Here is a 22,062-nt window from a genome sequence, read left to right as displayed (position 1 = left end):
AGGAGGGGAGGGCAAGACAAGCCAGATCCTGGTAGGAAGGTCAAAGGTCTCAGTTTGATGCCTGTTAAGGAGTTGGGTCACAGCCGGGATCGCTGAGTGTCAATGTCATGTGATCTTTGTCTGGTTAAGCACAGTGAATACAGCACTGTCCAGACACATTTCTGTTGTTTTTTTTTTTAATGTTTATTTATTTATTTTGAGAGAGAGAGAGAGAGAGAGCATGCAAGTGGGAGAAGGGCAGAGGGAGAGAAAGAGAGAGAGAATCCTAAGCAGGCCCCATGCTGTCAACACAGAGCATGATGTGGAGCTCAATCCCACAACTGTGGGATCATGCCCTGAGTCAAAATCAAGAGTCAGATGCTCAGCTGACTGAGACACCCAGGTGCCCTGCTTTTCTGTGGTTTTTAATGGCTTCGCGAAAGCTCCATCCACAGGGGACCGCAGAATGGCATTCACCATGACCAGAGTTCATCCCCAAAATAGTGTGCAGGGGCAGAGGGGGAAGGATGGAGGGGCTGTGGGCACAGGCCACTGGACTTGCATGATGTGGAGGAAAGAGCACTGCTGACATGTAGGAAAAGCCTAGCATCCTTGGTTCCAATCCCCTGTGCCCCCTCCCCTGGGCGACCACAAGAGAGAATCACTCCACCTGTCTGAGCTGATCTGGGCTCTGATCTCATGGTCTGCAAGTTGACATCTATGTCTGCATTCCCTCATTTTCAATCTGGGCCCCAAGAGGGTTGAGGTACCAGGTTTGAAAAGACAGATCATAGATGTTCACTCCTGCTTCTGCTCAGGCTGCAACTTGTTGGGAGTTGATGCCAAGTGTTGAAAGTGAGTGAATTGCTATATTTCTAAATCTGGGGCCCGGGCATTAGCTCTCAGCCTAGGTTCAGGGTTTTGATTTGGTCATGAGGAACATGATTGTGTGGTCAGCTGCTTCTGGCCTGGGGGGTGCTCACAAACCTTTTGAATCACCTGGAATTTCAGTCTTAGTGTTTCAGAGCTGGGAGAGCACCGAGTGGCTTCCCCTCAACCCTTTGCTGTGAGAGGAAATAGAAGCCCTGAGAAGGTGGAAGAGCAGCTGAGGCCGAGCAGCAGAAATGGCCAAGCTTGTCCACTTGGACTCTGAGGGGGTCTGGGGGACCTCAGTACTTGGTGTTCTGGGCTGCTGTACAGGAGGCACCCAGTGGTCATGGACTCGGAACAGCCTTGGCCCTGTTCCCTGCCCTGTGGCACCGCCAACAGGGCCCTCCTGCCCTTGTCTGTTGAACCTTTTAGAGAAGAGAGCCTGCCTGGTCATGCCTAGTTGGTGAATGTGGCCTTCCTGTCCGCCAGGCTATATTGCAGCAATAATAGCAGCAGGAGGGGGGAAAGTGGTCCAGGTACAGACAATGGAGGTGAGGAGCCCAAGGGTGGGGAGGGGACGGCAGAGGCCCAGTGCTAGAAGATAAGGCTTATGATGAGCTGGGTGGTGCCTGGCACACAGAGGAGGTAGCCCGGTTGTTGTTATTCTCAGTCCAGGGTACTCGCCTGGATTTGATGGTAAAAGCCAGAGCCAGGCACCGAACGGTGATGCCAGCCTGAGAAACCCTGGGAAGGAGGCCTGGTGATGAGGTGTTTGGCCCCAGGCCAGATGGTACAGGCTGGGCATCCCTGGACCCAGGGCATGGATTCCTGCCAGTGACTCAGACACTTTGGAGCAGAGGGGCAACCTGTAAATCTCCATGGCTCTGCCAGGAGGCCTACCTGGGGCAGCTGTCTCAGGTGAATGGGGAGGAATGCGGAAGGACTGGGTGGGCCATGGTCTGAGACGAGAGGCCGTGATCTTTGTGCTATATTTGTGCCACAAACACTCCCCCAGGCCTCCTAGTGCCACCTGGGAGCTGCAGATGTGGGGTGTATAGTTCAAGTGGCATGAGTCACCTCCACCTCCTTCTTCTGGGCTTTTCTCTTTATCCTCCATGCCCTGCCTTTTCAAGAGAGAGGAAATGCCTCTGGCTGCTTGCTGCATGAGTGATGGAAAGGGAGGAGCAGGTGGCCACACAGAGGTCCCTCAGCTCCCAGGCCTTGCACCCACAAGCATGGGTGGGGGGAGGATGACCCAGGGCTCTAGCGTATCTGGATTGGGGCATGGTGGGGGAAAGGAGCAGGCTGGATGAGCTTCCGACCCTGGCTTCTTGATGGTCACTGAGCACTTCCAGAGTTAAACCTCAGATCCTTCAGATGTGGACAGATACTAACCTTTCCCTCTCCCCTCATGCCCTTATATTCCCAGCAATGCTCTTACTCCTGGCTCTTTGCCCATCCTTTCCTCCTTCTTCCAAACCTTCCCTGCCCCCTGGCCCAGCTCAGTCCTCTTCCTAACCTGCTGCACCAGGCCTCGCAGACTTCCTGCCTTTATCTGTTCCCATCTGTACCAGTCTCAGATAGGGCAGGGAGCTGATGGAGGAGGCATCCAGGGAAGGAAGGTAGGAGGAGAGCAAGACACAGCCAGCTCATCTACAGCCAAGCAGGGGCCTGGAGTAGAGAGCTCCCAAGAAAGAAGGCCTGAGGGGGTAGTCATCTCTCTGAAATCTGTACCAGCAGGGGTGAGGAACAGGGATAGACGAACAGTGGGAGCCCTGGTCAGAGGGCCAGGCCAATAGGGACAGGCAGACGCTTCACTGGGAGTACTAGTTGTGGCCATGGTCAGTGGGATATATAGCAAAATAGAGGAAAGGCAGACACCTGGGTCTGGGTCTCTCTGGATGGTGAGGCAAAGGCTGAGGTCCTACCACATGCAGTCTCCCTGGAGACTTGATAGCAGGGGCCAGGCAGTGGAGCAGAGTGACAAATCTGATCATGAGTCACTAGAAAACCCATTTTGGGTGCAGAAGCAGACACGCACACCCCCATACCCATAAGCTCTACTTTTTAAATGGGACAGCACCTCTTTCTGGCAGTTTTGGAATGGCACTCACTGAAGGCAACCATAGGGCCTTTGGCATGGGCAGCTCCGCCCCATCCTTTACTCCTACTTCTCGTACCACAAGTGCATCTCTGCCTGAGCAAGGCCACTGTGGGTAGCTGGAGGTATTCTCAGCACCAGTGGTCACAGCCTGGCCAAAGTCATTACCCAGCCAACCAGCCCACACAGGTGAGGAACTCAGCATCCTGGGACTGCAGGCACCCACTTATTTTGAGCAAAATAGGGCTCCTGGCACAGCCCTGAACCTGTCATCTGCCCCTGAAAAGGCCTCATGGTGTCTTGGGTTCTCCCAGCACTCCAGGGAAGCAGTGTCTGGGCCTGAAGACCTGGCCAGCCACAGACCACACACTACAGGATTAACTAGCAATAACACACATCAATTTAACCTCATAAGGGAAGTTCACATTAAGGCCACAAGGAGATACCACCACACAACTATTAGATTGGTCAAAAGAAAAAAAAAAATGATATCAAGTCCTGGTCAAGATGCAAAGCAACTGGAACTCTTAAACATGGCTGGAGGAAATGCAAAAAGGTGCAGCCACTTTGGAAAACACTTTGGCATTTTCTTATAAAGTTAAGCGTTCTCTTACCATACGACCCAGAAATCCCAATCCTACGTATTTACCCAAGAGAAATGAACTTGCCCTTATACAAAAATCTGTATACAAACATTTATAGTGAACTTACTCCTAATTGCCCCAAACTGGAAATAACCCACATGTCCTTCAACCGGCAAGTAGATAAACAAACTGTGGTACATCCATACGGTGGGATATTCCTTGGCAATAAAAAGGAAATCAAACTTTCAAATGTATGATATGATATGAGTAAAAATAGGGATCAATCCCAAGTGTGTTGTGCTAAGTGAAAGAAGCCAGACTCAAAAGGCTCTATGATGTTATTCCACTTATAGTTTGGAAAAAGCAAACCTACAGGGACAGCAAAGAGATCAGGCACTGCCAGGGGTGGAGGTGGGAGTGGGGGTAGAGAGGCTCGACTACAAAAGAGCACCAGGGAACCCTCTGCGTTGATGGAAATATTTTCTGTGTTGGTTGTGGTAGTGATCATACCACCGTGCATTTATCAAAACTCCTAGAACTGTGCACTACAAAGGGTGGATTTTACGGTCTATAAATAATACTACATTCAACCTGATTTAAAACACACACACGCATACATTAATCACAGCCACTGTTTCTGAGCACCTACTAGGCCCTGTGCCAGGGGCTCTGAGTGTTTTCTCATCCATCCACTCATTTGCTCGCTCATTCAGCAAGCATTTATTGATGCCTCCACAAGGTGCACAATGTCTAATTACTCCTCTCTAACGCCTTCAAGCCCCACGGGTCCCTAAGTCGTATAGAGAAACTGGCAGGAAGATGTGGTGAGAGCCCAACCCTGGGGGCCTGCAGGCGAGCTTGAAGGTTCTCTGTGGGTACATTTTCATGAGGAGAGGAATTCCTAGCTTTGTCACCCTCACAAGGGATTCTGCAACTCATAAAAGAGAGACCAAGGTGAGGAACAAATCATAAGGACCCAGGAAGGGTTTGCTCTCTCTCTGAGGTGCTGATCTTGCACAAGCTGGCCAGGCCATGCCCCTCACAGCTCTGAACATGCAGCTGAGCTGAGGCAGAGTGTTGGGGCTCTGGGCTCACTTAGGTACACAGTTTTATTGCTGGGTGGCTGGTTCTCTGCTTGGGAACTATCTGCGTCTGCCCAGCTCAGATAGGAGTAACGCTTGCTTCTCTGGTAAGAATCCAAATGTGGGAACCCCCTGGATAAACCCAGCACGTGGGGTATACAGTCACAGGAACACTGTATAGCAGCAATAAAAATGAGCAAACCGGAGCTGCACATGTCCACATGGATTGATCTCAAAAATACCATGTGGAGTGGAGAACAGATGACAAGCTAGACAATATATGACACCATTGAAGTTTTTGTTTAGTAGTTGGACACCTTGTATTTATATGTGCAGATTCTTCAAAAATATCAAATTACATTTAAAAACACTTTTTAATTCTTTTCAGTTTTATTGAGATAATTGACAAACAGTACTGTATAAGTTTAAAGTATACAGCAGGACTCACATATATTGTGAAATGATTACCACAATAAGTTCTCATATAGATACCAAAAAAATTTTTTCTTTGTGATGAGAATTTTTACAATCAACTCTCTTAGAAACTTTCAAATATATCATATGGCGGTGTTAACTATAGTTATCATGTACATTAAGTATGTTTTAAAGACACAAAATAGTACCATATATTGTATGATTATAAACTTAGAAATATAAAAACATGAACAAGAAAGATGAATACTAACTTCAGAACTGAATTAGCTCTAGGGAAGGCATTACAAAAAACCAAAAAAAAAAAAAAACCAAATATAGCAAAAGGCTAACAAATAGATTTAACAAATCTGAGATTTAGGACTTAAATCACAGGGGTGTGTTGCATATTGTTTTCTGTACTTTTGGTTGAAATGTTTCATAATTTAAAAAAATACAAGCCAGAATGAACTTTGAAAACAGTATGCGCAGTAAAATAAGCCAGACACAAAAGAACATAGGGAGGGGCAGAGAGAGGGGGACAGAGGATCCCAAGCAGGCTCTGCACTGGCAGCAGAGAGCCCAATGCAGGGCTTGAACTTGTAAACCACGAGATCATGACTTGAGCTGAAGTCAGACACTTAACCAACTGAGCCACTCAGGTGCCCAATAAATAAACATTAAAAAGAAATCCAGAATAGGCAAATCTATAGAGACAAAAAGTAGATTAGTGGTTGCCTAGGGCTGAGGAGGATGCCAGGGAAAGGAGAGGTCATGGGTAAGGAGTGCGGGGTTTCTTTTTGTGGTGATGAAATGTGATGATGAAATGTTCTCAAATTCATTGTGGTCATGGATGCACAACTCTGCGAATATACTAGAAGCCATTAAATTGAATGCTTTAAATGGATGGAGTTTATACCTCAATTAATCTGCTTTAAAAAAACGTAAAAAGCCAAAAGAAGGAAAATCCTTTCTGTGTCAGCTACTCTAATAGAAGCCAAGGTCTGTGTGCTCTGACATGAGTTTCTTAGAGTCATCAGGAACCTTAGAACCTCCCCCACCACACCACCCACTAACATGAGGAGGGAACCCTGTTGGCCTGGCTCCCTGGGCTAGAGCTATTGCCACATCCATGGGGTTCTAAAAAGGAAGCGGAGTCATAGCCTCTACAGAATGAGGTTAATGAGAATCTGTTCCAGACTCCAGGGGTTCTGAGCCTTAATTAATACTCACTGTGAGGCTCTCTGTGATTGTGAAATCAGAGGTTCTGTAAATCTATACGGCAGTGGCCTTATTAGTACCAGCACATTACTCAAGAGAAAGAAGCCAGCCTTCTTATCACTGACTTAGCTCCCTGGAAAGGCTGGGCCCCCAGTGTCCAGGCCAGGCTGAAGCTCTCTCTCCTGCTCCCTTGTCTTGCTTTCTAGGCCGCTCCTGGGGTCCGAGTGGTCTGGGCCAGTCTGGGGCTTCAGGGCATCCTCCTCCCTGCCCTGAGCACTGTGGCCAGGCTCCTGATGGACAAAGACATCTGATTTGCAGATCTGAGGAAGGAAACCAGGTAGATTCCCCCACAGTACCCCACAGGTGATTTTCACTCCAAGCCTAAAGAAAGGTAGAGTGTTTCCTTTTTTACAAATCTCAGGACTTTGTTGAGAGCTCCTGACATCTTCCCAGATGGCCATACTTTCTGTATTACCCAGTCCCTGAGTGGGGGGACTGGTTCTGCCCTCTGCCCATAGCAGCCTGGGGGCATGGAACCATCCTATTTGCCTTAGCTTGGGTCTTTACTGCCTGATGGCTCCTTCTTGGTCCCCTTAAACACCCTCCCCCAGCAGGACTCTGCGTGGCATAGCCTCTTTCCTCCTTTGTTTTGGCACTGTCCCTCAAGATAATTCCTGTCAGACCACATCATCCTTTGGGCCCCTCACAAGAGAGCACCTCACACCAGCCTGTTTATGCTAGACATCTTGATGCCATGCAGAACCATCCCCACCTGGCAGAGCCTTGTTGCCTTGGATTCTGTGAACTCGTTTGTAACCTCTGGGATGGTTCTCTGGCCAAAGCAGCGGAGGTAGATGGAGGCATGGGCTGGGAGCCAGTATCTATGGCCCTAGATGCTCTCAGCTCTGGGGCTGGTGATCCTTGACTTTAAAGACCCTGGAGGTCTATGAACTTAAAGATCTGCAGCCCAGGTTACCTCCCTCAACCCAGGAGACTCATAGCCCCCAATGCCTGCTGACCTTGGGGCTTGTGACCCTGGGCCAGCCTCTAGTATGTGGACCTCTCTAACTGACCCCTTCAATGAGTACCTGTTAAGACCTGGCACATGGGGTGCCTGGCTGGCTCAGTTATTAGAGCAGCATGCAAATCTTAATCTTGAGGTCATGAGTTTGAGCCCCAAGTTGGGCACTGAGTTTAATTTTTAAAAATTAAAAATAAACAAAAAATAAACAAAAACAAACCTGTTAACAACAACAAAAAGACCTGGCACAGCCTTGCCCCAAATTAGATTTTGTTTCTGGGGATTAATCCTTGCTCTTCACATTTCCCCCAGGAATGTTACAACCTGATGGATGCAACTTGTCACTCCTGCTGGGTAGCTCTGAAGATCCTGAACATCATCCTCCATGTCAGCAGCCCCTCCCTTCCACTCTCCCTACTGGCTTCCTGATGTACTCAGACATTGCCAGCGTATTATTTATCTCTTTCCTTATCCAGGGCCTATCAAACCAGATGCAACTGAGGCCAGAGCCCAATGGCCCCTTGCCAGAGACCCCCTCAGGGCTGATATAAGTCTCTTCCACAGCCTTCTCAGGGGAGCAGTGTAGTATCATGGTTAGATCTACAGGCACTGGAGATGGCTTCCTGGGTTCAAACCCTATCTCCACCTTTTACCTGCTGTGTGGCCCTGGGAAAGTTGCTTAACCTCTCTGTGCATCATCTGTAAAATAAGGGACATCATAATACTACTGCACAGGGTTGTCGGGAGAAATAGATGAGATCGTTTATTGGCAGTGCTGGACCTGGCATTCAGTAAATACCCAAGGAAGGTCAGCTGTCAATGGTGCTAAACTTGCTTTTTCTGATTCTCCTTGAACATCCATGGTTCTTATTTAAGAATATGTACTTGCGGGGGGAGAAGAATATGTACTGGGAGGGCACCAGTCATCTTGCCCAAGCCAAGGTGACCCCTGTCCACAACCTGACCTCCTGCCTGCCCTTGACCTCCCACCCTAGCTGAGGGAATGCCACCCACATTAGATGGATGCTGAGGCTCCCTCCCCAAAAACTTGTCTATATAGGTCACCCAGGAAGTGCCTCCCTAGCCCTACTGACTGCCTCACACCCCACCAAGCGGCTTGGACTCTGAGGGTCCAAGGTAGGACAGTGAGGCTGCTTAATGAGAGGGTACAGGCCTCTGTCTAATTAGACCATCCCAAGAGAGGCCAGTTTTCTCCTATTTATAGTTAAACTTCTCTGCCATTTTGATGCATCTCTAATTTGGGTACTCTTTTATTATGTTTTCTTTATGTCTTCTTCATGTGGATGAGTAGAAAAATAAATGGAAGGGAAAATTACAGTTTTGTGGTTAGAAAAACCTGCCAGGGGAGATGGCAGGCTTTATGTTCACTGACTTGGTGGCATGTCTGGGGTGTCCTGAGGCATCAGAACAAGACAAGACCTTTCCTGGGCGTGGTTATGGGGTGCTCATGAGGCAGGGTGCTGTAGGAACAGACTGGAGCTTGAATCCTGGCTTTGCCCTTGGGTAGGTCCTACGCCTCCAGGTCTCACCTGCTTTACCTTAAAATGGGATTAAAGGCTGGCTCAGCTTCCTGGTGGCTGGAATGCACAGTCCCCTTGGAGATGATAAAAGGCAGCTTAGCAGCAAGAGCAGGAAAGGTTGAGGCCCAATTCTGGCTTGCCCTAGGTGCCCAGGACTCCTGTCCCCATGCCTTTTGTGATCCACAGAACTGCTCCCCCTTCCCACTTTTCTGCTGTGACCACTCTCCCAGAAAGCAGGGGAGCCCAGAGTGACCAGGCCAGGATGGGAAGCGTGGTCCTGTCTGGAATGGGGGCTGTCCTGCAGCCCCCCATGGAGAGGCAGGAGTTAACATGGTCACGGTGGGTCACAAAGTTGCAGCCACAGATCTCCCTGGCTCATGAGTCCATTTTAGGAGGGTGGCCTGGCAGTTCTCACTATGGAGCAAGGCCTGACTTATTTTAAGCTGGGCGGAACAAAGGCCTCGGTGTCTCTGTGGTCTGTGGTCTGTGCACATGGCAAGGCTGTGGTGGGAAGGACACCAGTAGGCTTAGATCCCAGGTCCCCAGCTGACCTACTGTGGGTCAGCATGCCTGCGGGATGCCCATTCTCCACCCCAAAGGTCTGGCTGACTCCCCTCAGACCAAATGGACAGGGAAGGTTCATCCATAGGCTCCTGCCTGAGGCACTTGAGCAGGGCAAGGCAGATGCTAGGGGTTGACTGGATAGCCAGGGTCATGTCTGAGTCAGAGGGCGTGGCTGGGTCAAGGTCACTCAGCCCTGGTCTGTACCTAGGTCTTCAAGCAAAAGGATTTGGGACCATTTTGTGAGAAAGCTGGGGAAGGGATGCAGGCAGGGGAGAGCTGAGGAGGGGTGTGGGAGTAGTGAGTAGCTCTAAGCCCACAGATATTATACTTGAGCCAGGTCACCTTGGTTCAAGCCCCAGCTTGGCCAGTTACCAGATATTGTATAACTTTGGGAAATTATTGAACTTCTTTGTTCCTCTACTTACCTGTTTATAAAATGGGGATGATGACAGTAACTTATACCAACGGCCACTGAAATGGTTAAATGAGTTTAGTGTAAATCACTTAGAAATGTGCCTGACACTTGGGCAGTCCCCTATGGCCCAGCCCCGACCTGACCCTGCTCTGACCCTTTGTGAGTAGATGACAGGACAGTCAGTCACCTGTGACCCTCTCCTCTCATAAGGGGCAGGAAAGGAAGGACCTTGGTCTTCAGGCTGGCAGTGAGGCCAGGGCAGGCTGCCAGCTGCATAGCTCCACCTGGTTAGGGCAATAAGCTTGTGTAGGATTTGAGCCCTTCTCTCCCTGTAACTTCTCAGCCCAAGTTCCTCTGCTTAGGAAGGGACCTTGGCCAAGTTCTCAGTTTTGCTCCACAACCTTTGTCCTCATTGTTCTTCTCAGTGTGCACCATGTCTGGTGCCTGCCATGTTGGTCAGGACCCTCAGTGACTCTCTGGGACTTTGGCTTTTCCTCTCAGTGCCCCGGCGAGGGTGTACCTGGCTGCCTGTATCGACACACCCGATGTCCTTCATGTGAGGTGCTGCTCCCAGCTGTCAGCAGGTATATCTGTCAACAGACTCAGGATTGTGTAGGCCATTGCCCCTGCCTTGGGACAGATTTGGATTCCAGTCCGGGCTGCTTCACTACCCAGATGTGTGGCCTCCAACAAGTCACTGGGCTTCTCACTGGCCATGTAGGAATGATGATTTCTACCTCAAGGGTCATTTGAAGATTGGGTGAGAGAACAAATGGAAATACCCAGCCTGAGGCCTGGCATGCAGTAGCTACTGGGCTCGTCCCACAGGCATCAGTGACTCATTGGGGTAGCAGGGGACCCTAGGACCAATATAGCATGCCCTCCCAGTTTCACTTCCTTAATTTCTCACCAGTCCACTGCCATTTGCCAGCCCCACCATCTTTGTCCTTGTTCAGGCCTCTTCAGACCTCTCTTCTGACCCTCAGTCCATTCTCCACACTCAGAATGAACTTTGGCACACATGAATCAGATCATGGCCCTCTCTGCCTACAACCAGCCATGGCTTCCCTCTGTCCTCAGGGTAAGGTTCAGATTACTTGACCAAACCCATGAGACCAATGTGATCTGTCCCTGCCAGCTACTCATCACTACTCTCCCAAATGCCCCCAGCATATTCCATATCCCACAAGTTGCATGGAGTGACTTGTCTCCTGGACATGCCTTGCACTTTCTGTCTCCAACTTTCATGCTGGCAAATTATGGAATGAGCTGGATTTGGCTTCTGAAAACCCCCTCTCCGTCAACTCTCTCTATTAGAAAAACTCAGGTAGACACAAAATCTTTTCCAGCCACCATTACATAACCAAATATATACCCTATTCAGACCTCTCCCTTCTGCAACATGGGAAGCCTGAAGTGGGGATAGCAGGTTACACTGTGCCTCTAATTTCTTTCCTGCTCCAGCTTATCTCCATTTGCTAGCTGCTATGTTGTCCATGTCTTTGGGGATGGACTAAGGTGGGAGAGTGAGGTGGGGAGAGGAGCACGAGGCCCCAAAGGGCTTCTTTTCACTGAATCTTGGATCTGACATTCTGGCGCTCTCCGTGGCACATGTATAACTTCTGGATCTTTCCCAGCTGGGCACTTTCGTGGGTTCCTCAAAGATCCTTCTCCTCCTGTCCCACTAGGAACCCCCAAACAGTTCTCTGGCATGGTGTTCACCTCCTCAAGTGGCTGCTTGTGGCCCACCACAGCCTCTTTCACTGCCTCCTCACCTGGAAGGATGCTCTCTTGGGCAGGATTCCTTTATGATGACCCCAGGCCAGGTCCTGCCTGCTGGTGGTTTAGGGTTGAGTGTGGAGCCTAGGCACCTATAAACCACGGTGAGAAGTTTGGATGTTAGCACTATAAAAATGTGGAGAATCCCCCAGAGGGATTGTGCAGCAGTGGAGGGACATGATAGGTGTCTACTGTAATAGTCCAGGCAAAAGACTATGCTATTTTCCCTGGGATGGGAGCTGTGGAAGACAGGGGAGCTGGCTGGGATGGTGGTGGAGCTGACAGACAGGCTGCTGGTTTAGATGTGAGGGGCAATGAAAGGGGAAGAGTCCAGTGTTTTTGGATTGAGTAACTGGGTAAACACAGATGCTACTCGTTGAGAGGGGGAAGTCTGGGGTGGAGCAGACTGAGAGGACTAGAAATCAGGGGTCATGCAGTGTTTGAAATGCTTGTTAGATATTAAGTAGAGCTGTCCAGGAGCCAGATAGATAAATGCAAAGCTTCCATGGATGCATATGGTGCCTTTGTGCAAATGAGAAAAGGACATCCTTTCCTCCAGGCAAATGTAGCCTCCTACCGGGGCAGTGGCTTGGTGAGCAGAGCACAGCTGGACCTCAGCTCCATCAGTCCCCTTGGCCATGCACCCTCGTGCCCCAAACAAACTATACAACTCTGCATGGTAGCCTGGATGTGCTAGTCTGGAGCTCAGGGGGGTATCTGGGACTGGGGAAGAGCCATTAGCTTGTAGGATGCTTATTTGGATGCTGTGTGGATTAGTGGCTCCCCGGCCAAAATAGGGAGGAAGGACCAGGGATGTGGAAAGGTGTGGGCTGAGAGCCCTCCCTTTCCAGGGCTAGACTTTTCCTTCATTTCCTGCAGATGAAAACCCCCTGATTCTCTGCAGGGCTGAGTAGCTGTGAGCCCCTCAGTTCTGCCTTCTCTAAGTTCATCCTGAGGAGTGGGTGACACAAAGGTGGGTCATAAGGAGGCCTCATTCTCTCTCTCCTTTCACTTTCCATCCTTAATGCAGGTATGTTAACTTCTGTCACCATGCTGATGATTGTAGTGCCCACAGATGGGCTCCATAGACAGGGTAAGCACCAAGTGGGGGGAATAACATTCAGAGTGCTCATTGGAGCCCCACAGGAGGGGAGCAGGCATAGTCAACCAGGCCACAGAGACTGCAGTGGCTGAAGAAGCACACAGCCAAGTGTTTGATAGAGGGGTGATTGGCTCAGGCTGCTTGGGTTCAAAGCCCAGGGCCAATTCTTATCATGTGGGTGACCTCAGCTATAATAAAGTATGTATCTCATAAGGCTATGGTGAGAAATGAATGAGTTCTCTCACATAAAGTACTTAGCACAGTACTTCAATACCCAGTGAGTATTAGTGTATATGGTGTGTATGAACCAGTGGAGTATGTATATATGTGTGTATGAGGAAAGCCCTTCCTAGTGGAGTCCCTAACCCCCTGCTAGTTGCTGACCAAAGCAGGCAGCAGAGGAAGTGGCCTTGCTGAGCTGGTCAAGCTTAGAGCTGTTTTCTGCCTTTTCAAATTGGGTTCCTCAAGGGATCACATCCCCAGAACCTTGTGGAGGTCAAGCTTGAGTCACAGCAGCTGAACAGGGACTCTCCCCTTTGTAAACACTTCCAGGGAAGGTGATTTCACAACTCCTCAGTACCTGGTCCGGCATTGCTTAGCTCCCACCCTCTGTATGCTATCCTGGAGTGTGCCTGAGTCCTGATCTCATGGCTGGCACTTTCTTATCTTCAGAGTAAGAGGGAAGTAAACCCAGTGCAGGACACTTTGTTGCACCACCCTATACCTTCTCTTCTCTTCAGCCTATATGGGGTCCTAAAGAGTGCCTTAGAGTCTCTTTCCAGAAAAAACGTCTCCCAAATATATATGGTCAAAGGCCAAAATTTGCAAGATTCCCCATCTTTCAGGAAGTTATAATTTAGTGGTTAAACTGGTGGGCTCTGGAGTTGAATTTCCTGAGTCTCAGTGCTGCTTCTATTACCTACGGACTGTGAGACCTGAAGTCACATAGCATCTCTAAACCTCAACTTTCTTATCTGTAAAATGGAAGCAGCCACAGTGGCTCCCTCATGAGTTTCTAAGAGGATTAAATGTAGGGTAACCAACTCGTCGCTGTTTGGGACTTTCCCATTTTCACACTGGAAGTGTTGCTTCCAGAGAAACCCCTCAGTGCTTGACAAACTAGGACAATTGGGCCCCCTAGTAAATGACATAATGCCCAGAAAGCAACTAGCCCAGTGCAAGCAGTTCATCCAGGTTCCATTGCAGTCAGCTGATACTATTGGTATATTCCCTAATTAATCGATTTTTAAAAATATTTTTTAAAGTTTATTTATTTATTTTGAGAGGGAGACAGAGTGCAAGTAGGGTAAGGGCAGAGAAAGAGGGAGAGAGAGAAACCTAAGCAGGCTCCACACTGTCAGCACAGAGCCCAATGCAGGGCTCAAACTCACAAACTGTGAAATCATGACCTGAGCCAAAATCAAGAGTCCTAGGCTTAACATACTGAGCCACCCAGGTCCCCCATCTCTCTCTCTCTCTCTCCCCCCTTTTTTTTTTTTAATTTTTTTTTTCAATGTTTATTTATTTTTGGGACAGAGAGAGACAGAGCATGAACGGGGGAGGGGCAGAGAGAGAGGGAGACACAGAATCGGAAACAGGCTCCAGGCTCTGAGCCATTAGCCCAGAGCCCGACGCGGGGCTTGAACTCATGGACCGCGAGATCGTGACCTGGCTGAAGTTGGACGCTTAACCGACTGCGCCACCCAGGCTCCCCATCTCTCCCCCTTTTTAAGTTTATTTATTTATTTTTGAGAGACAGAGAGAAAAAGTTCAAGTGGGGGAGGCGCAGAGAGGGAGAGGGAGAGAGAATCCCAAACAGGCTCCACTTTGTGACTGTGGAGCCGATGCGAGTCTCAAACCCATGAACCATGAGATCATGACCTGAGCTGAAGGCAGGCACTTAGCTGAATAAGCCACCCAGGCACCCTGCCTAATTAATCGATCTGATAGGAATGTTGCCTGGGGAATCTGGAGTCCAGGACTCAGTTCACCTTTCTGTCCCCCTCCTGCTCTAATGGCTTCCTGGGCATCCCTCCCTATTTTCTGGGGCCTCAGTTTGTTCACCCTTCAAATAAAGGAGATGAACTTGAGAGTCGCTGGGGATTCTTCTCACTAAAGCCTACGAGATTTATTCAGGGATGCCCTCCCAGTGCCTGGTAAGGCAGCCTTGAATATAGATAGCACCAGGTATGCATTTGTCTGCTTGACGTTGAGCAAAGCCCACGCATGTTCTAGCAACACAATCTGCCCCAGGAGAAGTCTGAATTGGAAGTTTCATTTGCACATTGATGGTGACGTTTTACCTACAGCTAGGGCTGATTTGGCTCACAGGAAACCTTGACCTACGTGTTGGGGGGAAATGACAAGATAATTGATGTTCCTGTGTTTCTTGAGGTTAGCATCAGCCCCAGGAATGAGTGTGCCATCAAGAAATGAGATTTTCCCCAGGAAAGCCTTTTCCTTGAAGGGATGCAAAGGGTTGCCTCTTCTCCTGGAGCAATTGGAATCTAGGTTTCAACCCCTCTTTGTCGGACCCACCCCAATATCCAGATTTCAAGTCAAGCCAATAGGAAATAACTGGGATCCCCCAAGATCTGGGGTTTATGAGTTCTTGAGGGCCTAAGTCCTAGGTTATCAACCTCCCCTGCATACCCTAGTTTAGTACTGGACTCACAGAAGATATTCAATAATAGATATGCTTTACTTTGTCATTCCCAGCCATTCACTGTTTGGGGCCTCTGCATACATCCTGTTGAGTTGCCTGCAAAATGTTCAGTTGATAAGGAAGGCTGTTTTATTTTAGCTCTAACGAGGAGGGTAATGCCCAGGTTGGACAGAGCCCCCAGACTTTGGGATTTGGACCCCTCTCAGATTATTTGATTGTCTAGTTGGGTCCTGGAGGATGAGGGGCAGTTGCCCATGAAAAGACTAATTGGCTTAGGTAACTATCCTGGAAATGATTAATTTTGAGGCCAGGAATGAAACTAGTCCTAATACTGGATGACAGAGAGCCTTCTTTTCTCTCTGGGGCTGCTTGAGAGGCCTCTGGATTCTGAGACATGGAGATGGGGATTAATCATCCCGGTTTGCCTGGGACCATCCCAGTTTTAACAATGAAAGTCCTGCATCCCAGGAAATTCCTCAGTCCCAGGCCAGTGGGACAGTTGGTCACCCTACATGGAGATGTCTGGTGGTTCCAGCATGGGGACCAAGTGCTCACATTGAGGCAGGAAAGAGCAGGGGAACAGATAATAGAGGTCCCACCAGGCAGCTGCTGTTGGCTAGAAGGGTCGGTGGCAGCACTGACAGGTGATTACAGTGGAGGCCCTGGCAGTGGCCAAAGACAAGTCATTTCTGAGGCGAATGACTTTAGAAGAGCTGACATCTGGCAACGAGGTTTGTTAGGACAGATCTCTTGGCTCTAAGAAGAAGAAACCCAGGGCACCTGGGTGGCTCAGTCTGTTGGGCATCTGACTTTGGCCCAGGTCATGATCTCGCGGTTCGTGGGTTCGAGCCCCGCATTGAGCTCTGTGCTGACAGCTGAGCCTGGAGCCTGCTTTGAATTCTGTCTCTCCCTCTCTCTCTGCCCCTTCCCTACTCAAGCTCTGTCTCTCAAAAAACAAATAAACATTGAAAAAAAAGTTTAAAAAAAAAAAAAAGAAGAAGAAACCCTTCCTGAAGCCAGAGTGGGGCCTTAGGAGTAGCCAGGGAGGCCAGCAATGCTCAGCTAAGTGGCCATCTCAGGGTCCCAGGCCACAGAGGCAACCTCATAGCCAAAAAGCTGACAGGAAAATCTCTAAGTCCCCAGGAAAATCTTAGATTTTCAGGGTGGGGGGGGGGGTTGCTTGGATAGGGTGTAAAACCCAGCCAGATACTGGCAGGAGTTTATGCTCTGATGTGAGGCATAAGAGAGAAATTTCACCCAGCTTTGTTCTAGGCTGGTACAGTGGGATGAATAATGGCCTTCCCCAGAACCTGTGAACGTTAGCTTATATGGCAAAGGGGATTTTGAAATGTATTTAAGTTAAGGATCTTGAGATGGGGAGATTATCCTGGGTTATCTGGGTGGGCCCTAAAAATAATCACAAGTATCTTTAGAAGAGGGAGGAAAGGTCAAAGAAGGAAGTTGGAAAGGTGATGTAATGACAGAAGCAGAGGTTGGAGTGATGTGCTTTGAAGCCAAGGAAGGGGCCACAAGCCAAGGAATACAGGTGGCCATCAGAAGCCAAGAAAGCAAGGATTCTTCCCTCAGAGGCTCTAAAAGAACTAGCCCTGCCGACACCTTGACTTGAACCCAGTGAAACTGATTTTGGACTTATGACTTCCAGACCCATAAGAGAATACATTTGTTTTGACCCCTAAGTTTGTGTTGATTTGTTATAGCAGCAATATGAAACTAATACTGTTGATAAGTTGGGAGTCACCGCATGGCCATGTCCTGATTCTCACATTCGTCTTTGCAGCACACCTCCTCAAGGGCCGAGAAAAGTGGGAGAGAACATGGAGATCCTTTTCAGTGTGACTGTCCTAAGGAACAGGCTGCCCAGAGTTTCAGACCCAGTACCTAGAACAGGACTTTAAACCTGGTAATACCCAAAAAACACTTGGAAAGTAAATGAATACCTTTCAGTCTGGTGATTGAATTGGAACAGCTCAGTAAGGAGAAGAAATGCCCTCGAGGCGTGACCGACATGGACTCTCACTGAAAATCATGGGTCCCGACCCCAAGAGTGCCCCTCTTTAGACCCAAGGGCTTCAGGGAACCTCAGTGGAGTCAGCTGGGGAAGGGCCACCAAGTAGTTTCAACCAAAACTGCAAGCATACTCAAAAATTTCTCAACCAAAGCACACTACAAAACATAAGCAGATTCTGAAAAGTCCCCATTGCGTCTCATATATTACATAGTGCCATGTGACTTCTATTTGTGTGTTTTTATTTTTTTAAGTTTGTTACTTATTTTTTTAGTTATCTCTACACCCAGTGTGCGGCTGAAACTCCTGATCCCAAGATCAAGAGTCACATACTCTTCCGACTGAGCCAGGCAGGCACCCCTGTTTCTGGGAAAATGGGATCTGGTTTTAGGAAGCCACAGGATCCCATCTTGCTGCCCTAACACCTGACCTGGGGCATCTGTTAGCTCTTGACATTGAACACCCATCCACTCTGGAACTGGGCATAGAGATTAAGATGGTTTTCAAAAACTTGGAGGAAGAGACTATTTTGCTGAAGAAAAAAACATTATTCTTCTTACTAAGAAGAGTTTTCAAAGAAACTGGACATTGTGTCCAAGGTACCAACTTCTTCATAAAGAAAATTGGGGAGGCACTCTTTCCTCTAAGCCTTCACAACTAAGATGGAAACATGAAGGTTGGAATGGTTTGTTACTAATCTATGTTTATAAAAGGAGTATCTAGAACACCCAGTAGCTGTGTGAGAGCACCGAGGGGCTCATTCCTGCTGTTGAGAGAGAGGTCTAAGGTGATGCAGAGGGGGCTCCTTCGACCTTTGGTGATGGAGTTCCCATTGTTTTTGTCCTGGCTTTGTTGTGACCCATATCCACGAAGCTACACACCCACAGGGCATGGACTAGCTGTGCCTTGTCCACTTGTGAGCTCTACAGTGCCCATTCTTGGGCTTGGCATAGGTAGATGTTCCCTAAGTGCTTCCAGAATTTCATTGAATTATCCCTGCAGCTCAGGTAGTGGATACTTACGTGACAGGTCACATAGTGCTGTTGGCAAAAGCTCTTCCTTCTCCTGGCTGTCTCAGAAGCGAGGTCTTTGGAGGAGGGCATGTGTCACTCTGGGTCCTAGACTGCAACCAGCCGGCACCGTTGATCCCAGGGCTGTCTCAGTCCATCGACTCACCCAGAGCCCCAGAGCCCCAGAGCCACGTGCAACAAGCAAATGGGAAGTTGGCTTTCCTTTTTCTTCCTGTCTTTGATCCTTTCCTTCCACTCTTAACTGGTGGAGCACCAGATGGGCCAGCCAGTGTTCTAGATGCTGGGACCACAAGGCAGGACCTTGTTTGGAAAGCTCTTTATTGAAGTGCACAGAGAAAGAGATCGATTCTTTGCTTCTCAGAGAGATAAGCTGAGGGGACTTTATTACAAGTTACCCAGGGAAGTGGATGTTCACCACTGTGGGCCTTCTGGCATCCATTTCTTATTCCCTTTGATGACATATTACACACTTTATTTGAATGTTCATCTTTCCCCCATGCAGCCTCTAGACTTCCCACCCTCCTCCAGCTACACAGGCAGGTCTTGATAGAGTGAAACCAATCAGCATGTCCCATCCACCTGGCCTCAGCAATTGGCCAATGGGTAGACACCAGACCCAATCTGGATCAACTGGACCGGAGGGACTTTTGATGGGTCCTTGGGAAGATGGTTTCTTGATCATGGGGAGAAAGACCCACAGACTCTTCTGTGTGGTCAGAGTGTGGACATGGGTTTGGAACAGCTTTGACTTCTTTACAGCCTTGAGTGTGGCTCAGCTAGGGATGAAGCCCATAGCCAGAGCTAGGCAGGCCTGAGAGAATCCCAGAGCAGTGGAGTCAGCACCCTGCCTGAACCTCGGCTGGCACCTCGGCCACCTCTGGACTCTGAGGCTATGTGAGCCAATCCACTCTCTTTATTGTGTGATTTAGTTTGGATTGGGTCATCTGTGTCCTGCAGCTGAAAGCATACTCGCTGATCTCACCGAAGAGGAATTTCAAATCTGGTTTCTTGACCTTGAAAGGCAGTCTGGGTTTGGGGAAGGAGGGGCAGGCACTGGTTAGTGACCCATCCAAGGACCAACAGCCTTGTGTCCCCAGCTCAGGAGAAGTGGGAAGGAGACCTGAATATGGATAGAAAAGTCTAGGCAGGTGGGGTGAGGGGAGGGCTGGTGCCAGGGTCCCTCGCCCCCAGCCTTGGCTGGCAGCTGCTGCAGTTTAACTCCACCTGACTAGTAAATGCAGAGTGCAGTCCACCTAAAGAAATCAGAGCAGCTGCCACTTCAAAGCAGGAGATGTGTGTAGGTGGGTGGGGAGGAGGCGGATAATTATGCAGGGAAAATACTTTTCTTGATGTTCTTCTGGAAATGTGCATGGAGCACAGGGAGCAGCAGGAGAGACCACGGGAAAGGGAAAATGTATTAGTAGAGGATATGCATTGTACCTCTCCAAAGGGGCATAGGTTGGGATTTGCAGCCGGTCCCATGCTCATCTGACCACAGCACCCTTTTATGGGAAGCATCTGAGACTCCATGGGACACCACCAGATATGGGACTTCATCCACGAGTGACTGAGGGATTTGTTGGGAATGATTGAGTCCACCTTTGTATGTGTGTTTGTACAACACACTGGCTCTTCCTCATGACCAGGAGGCTGGGTGCCGTTTGCATTTTCTCACGCTCTGGAGAAGGAGAAGGGAACTCGGGCCTAGCAGGAGAGGAGGCTGCAACGTGCCAGGGAGAGCTAGGGCCTCTATGTGCCATCTCTCTGCCCCACTGGGGATCTGCCCACAGACTCCACGTACTGTGCATGCTTTGAGTGGCAGAGGGACACCACTGAAATTTCAGAAGCAGCTCTGAGTCTGTGAACGTTGGATGCCAACAATTATCCAGCTGTGAGTAAGCTGAACATTTCTTAGGGCCATTTTTGTGTAATTATAAATATTTGAGGATGTTAAGCTCCCAGGTTACATATTGAGGGTATTATTTGAGCAATGGCTGGCTGCCAGCTGGAAATGCAAACACCCTTTCATTCCCCTCTCCTGGAGCACTTAGAATATTTTATGGGATTCAAAAGAAAAAAGTTTCAGTTGAGAAAAACAACAACAACTGGAAACAAAGTCAGTTGCTAATATTTCTAAATAGCTCTAAATCAAAAAAGAGGAATGTGACCATTTTACTTAATTGTGGTGGGTTTGTGATGCATTTTCTCTATGGGTTAGGAAAGCAATTACCATCAAACAACCTACTTGTGCCTCCATTGTGATAAATGTTCCCTCTAATGGGGTTGACATGCCAGGCAGAGGGCCTTTTAAAGCACTTAATGCTTCAGGAAGTGTTTGCACGTGTGCAGCTCCTTGGCGTGCACTGAGAGCCCATGACTGGCTCCCTCTAAGGATATATCGTGGTGCAGGGGGTTCTTAATAGGAGATAGGTCCTTTGAAGCAGCAGCTGAGGCCTGGGGCATGAATGACGTCTCTGTTGCCCTGTCTCTGTCCAGGGCCCCACGTGAGGCCTTGGGGCCTGTCCAGCCCTCGTACCCTTGGTCACCCTATCCTGTCCAGCCAACCTGAGAAGTCTTATATCACCTCACCTGCCCCCATCTGCATTCCTCCCACCCTGGAAAACACGGGCCATCTCCCACCAACACATGTACAACCTCTCCTTCCATCTTCTGCCTGGAACCTGACCCCTCCTGCTAAGCTTCCCCATACCCCCTGAGCATTGACACTCATTCTCCAGACCCCCAGTACTCCCAGAGACCATAGCTTCTGTGCCCTTGAACAACCCCACCCAGCCTCTGAGGTTCCTGCATGCTGTTCCCCCCTTTCTCAGCCGTTGCTCTGGGCCCTGGCTTACCCTTTCTCACCTAAAGAACTGCCTTCATCTTGGGTAACTTTAACATGGTGTGAATGGCCCATTGCACTGGCCAGGTCAGAGACTTCCTTGATACCCTTCCACTTGCTTTCACAACCAGGCTGCCATGTCCAGACCTGGCAATCTTAGCCATTAGGTGACACCTTGGCCACAGTGAGCGCCCTGTATCTCCCCTACCCTCTGCTCCTGCGGAGGCCTCTGGTCCCCAGCCCCAAGGATTTTGTGGCCTCATTTCTGGCTGGGACGCTGTGGCCATCCCTCTTACTCTGTCTAGGGCTCCTGAACCCCATCATCTCCATCCCTCAGCCCAGGAGCTGCCATCTAAGGCCCCTGCTTGGGCACGGAGCTGCTGCTTGGCGACCCTACTAGCCAGCCCCGGAGGGAATCCTGACCGTGCAGCCTCCCACGCCCCTACCCCTCCCTGCCTTCTGTCCCCAGTTCCTAAGGTCACAGCGAAACGTCCGTGAAAACGTGTTAATAGTAAAATAACCAAGACTCCCCACCACCACCACCCCCCCCACCCCCCCCCACCCCCCCCCCCCGCCTCAGATGCAGGCAACAGGCAGAGGGCATCTTCTGAGACACTAGGGCAAGCATCCCCCGCTTGCTTCCCGAGGGCGCGGGGCGGGGGCGGGGCGGGAAGGTGGAGAAACAATGTAACATTGGTTTGAAAACTCGAGGTCCCCACACAAAGGTGGGACAAAAGTGGGATGGATCCTGAAGGCTGTAGTCCCCAGACGACGCTCCAGCCGCCAGCGCCAGGCCCCTCTCCAGCTCACCATACTTGGATGGGGCAG

General features: G+C 49.4%; 1 long non-coding RNA gene across 1 annotated transcript in view; it reads left to right on the top strand.

The window, feature by feature from the left end:
• The window catches only part of LOC113604333 (uncharacterized), a 61,510-nt gene extending 39,757 nt beyond the window's left edge, over positions 1-21,753 (top strand). The window contains exon 5 of the long non-coding RNA XR_008293891.1: positions 17,134-21,753. This is a non-coding gene — a long non-coding RNA (uncharacterized LOC113604333). The remainder of the gene's footprint in view (positions 1-17,133) is intronic.
• Positions 21,754-22,062: the final 309 nt, after the last annotated feature.

This window comes from Acinonyx jubatus, chromosome E2 (assembly GCF_027475565.1).
Source record: "Acinonyx jubatus isolate Ajub_Pintada_27869175 chromosome E2, VMU_Ajub_asm_v1.0, whole genome shotgun sequence".
NCBI lineage: Eukaryota > Metazoa > Chordata > Mammalia > Carnivora > Felidae > Acinonyx > Acinonyx jubatus.
Note: the sequence above shows the minus strand (reverse complement) of the source record. Positions and strands in the feature narration are given on the sequence as shown.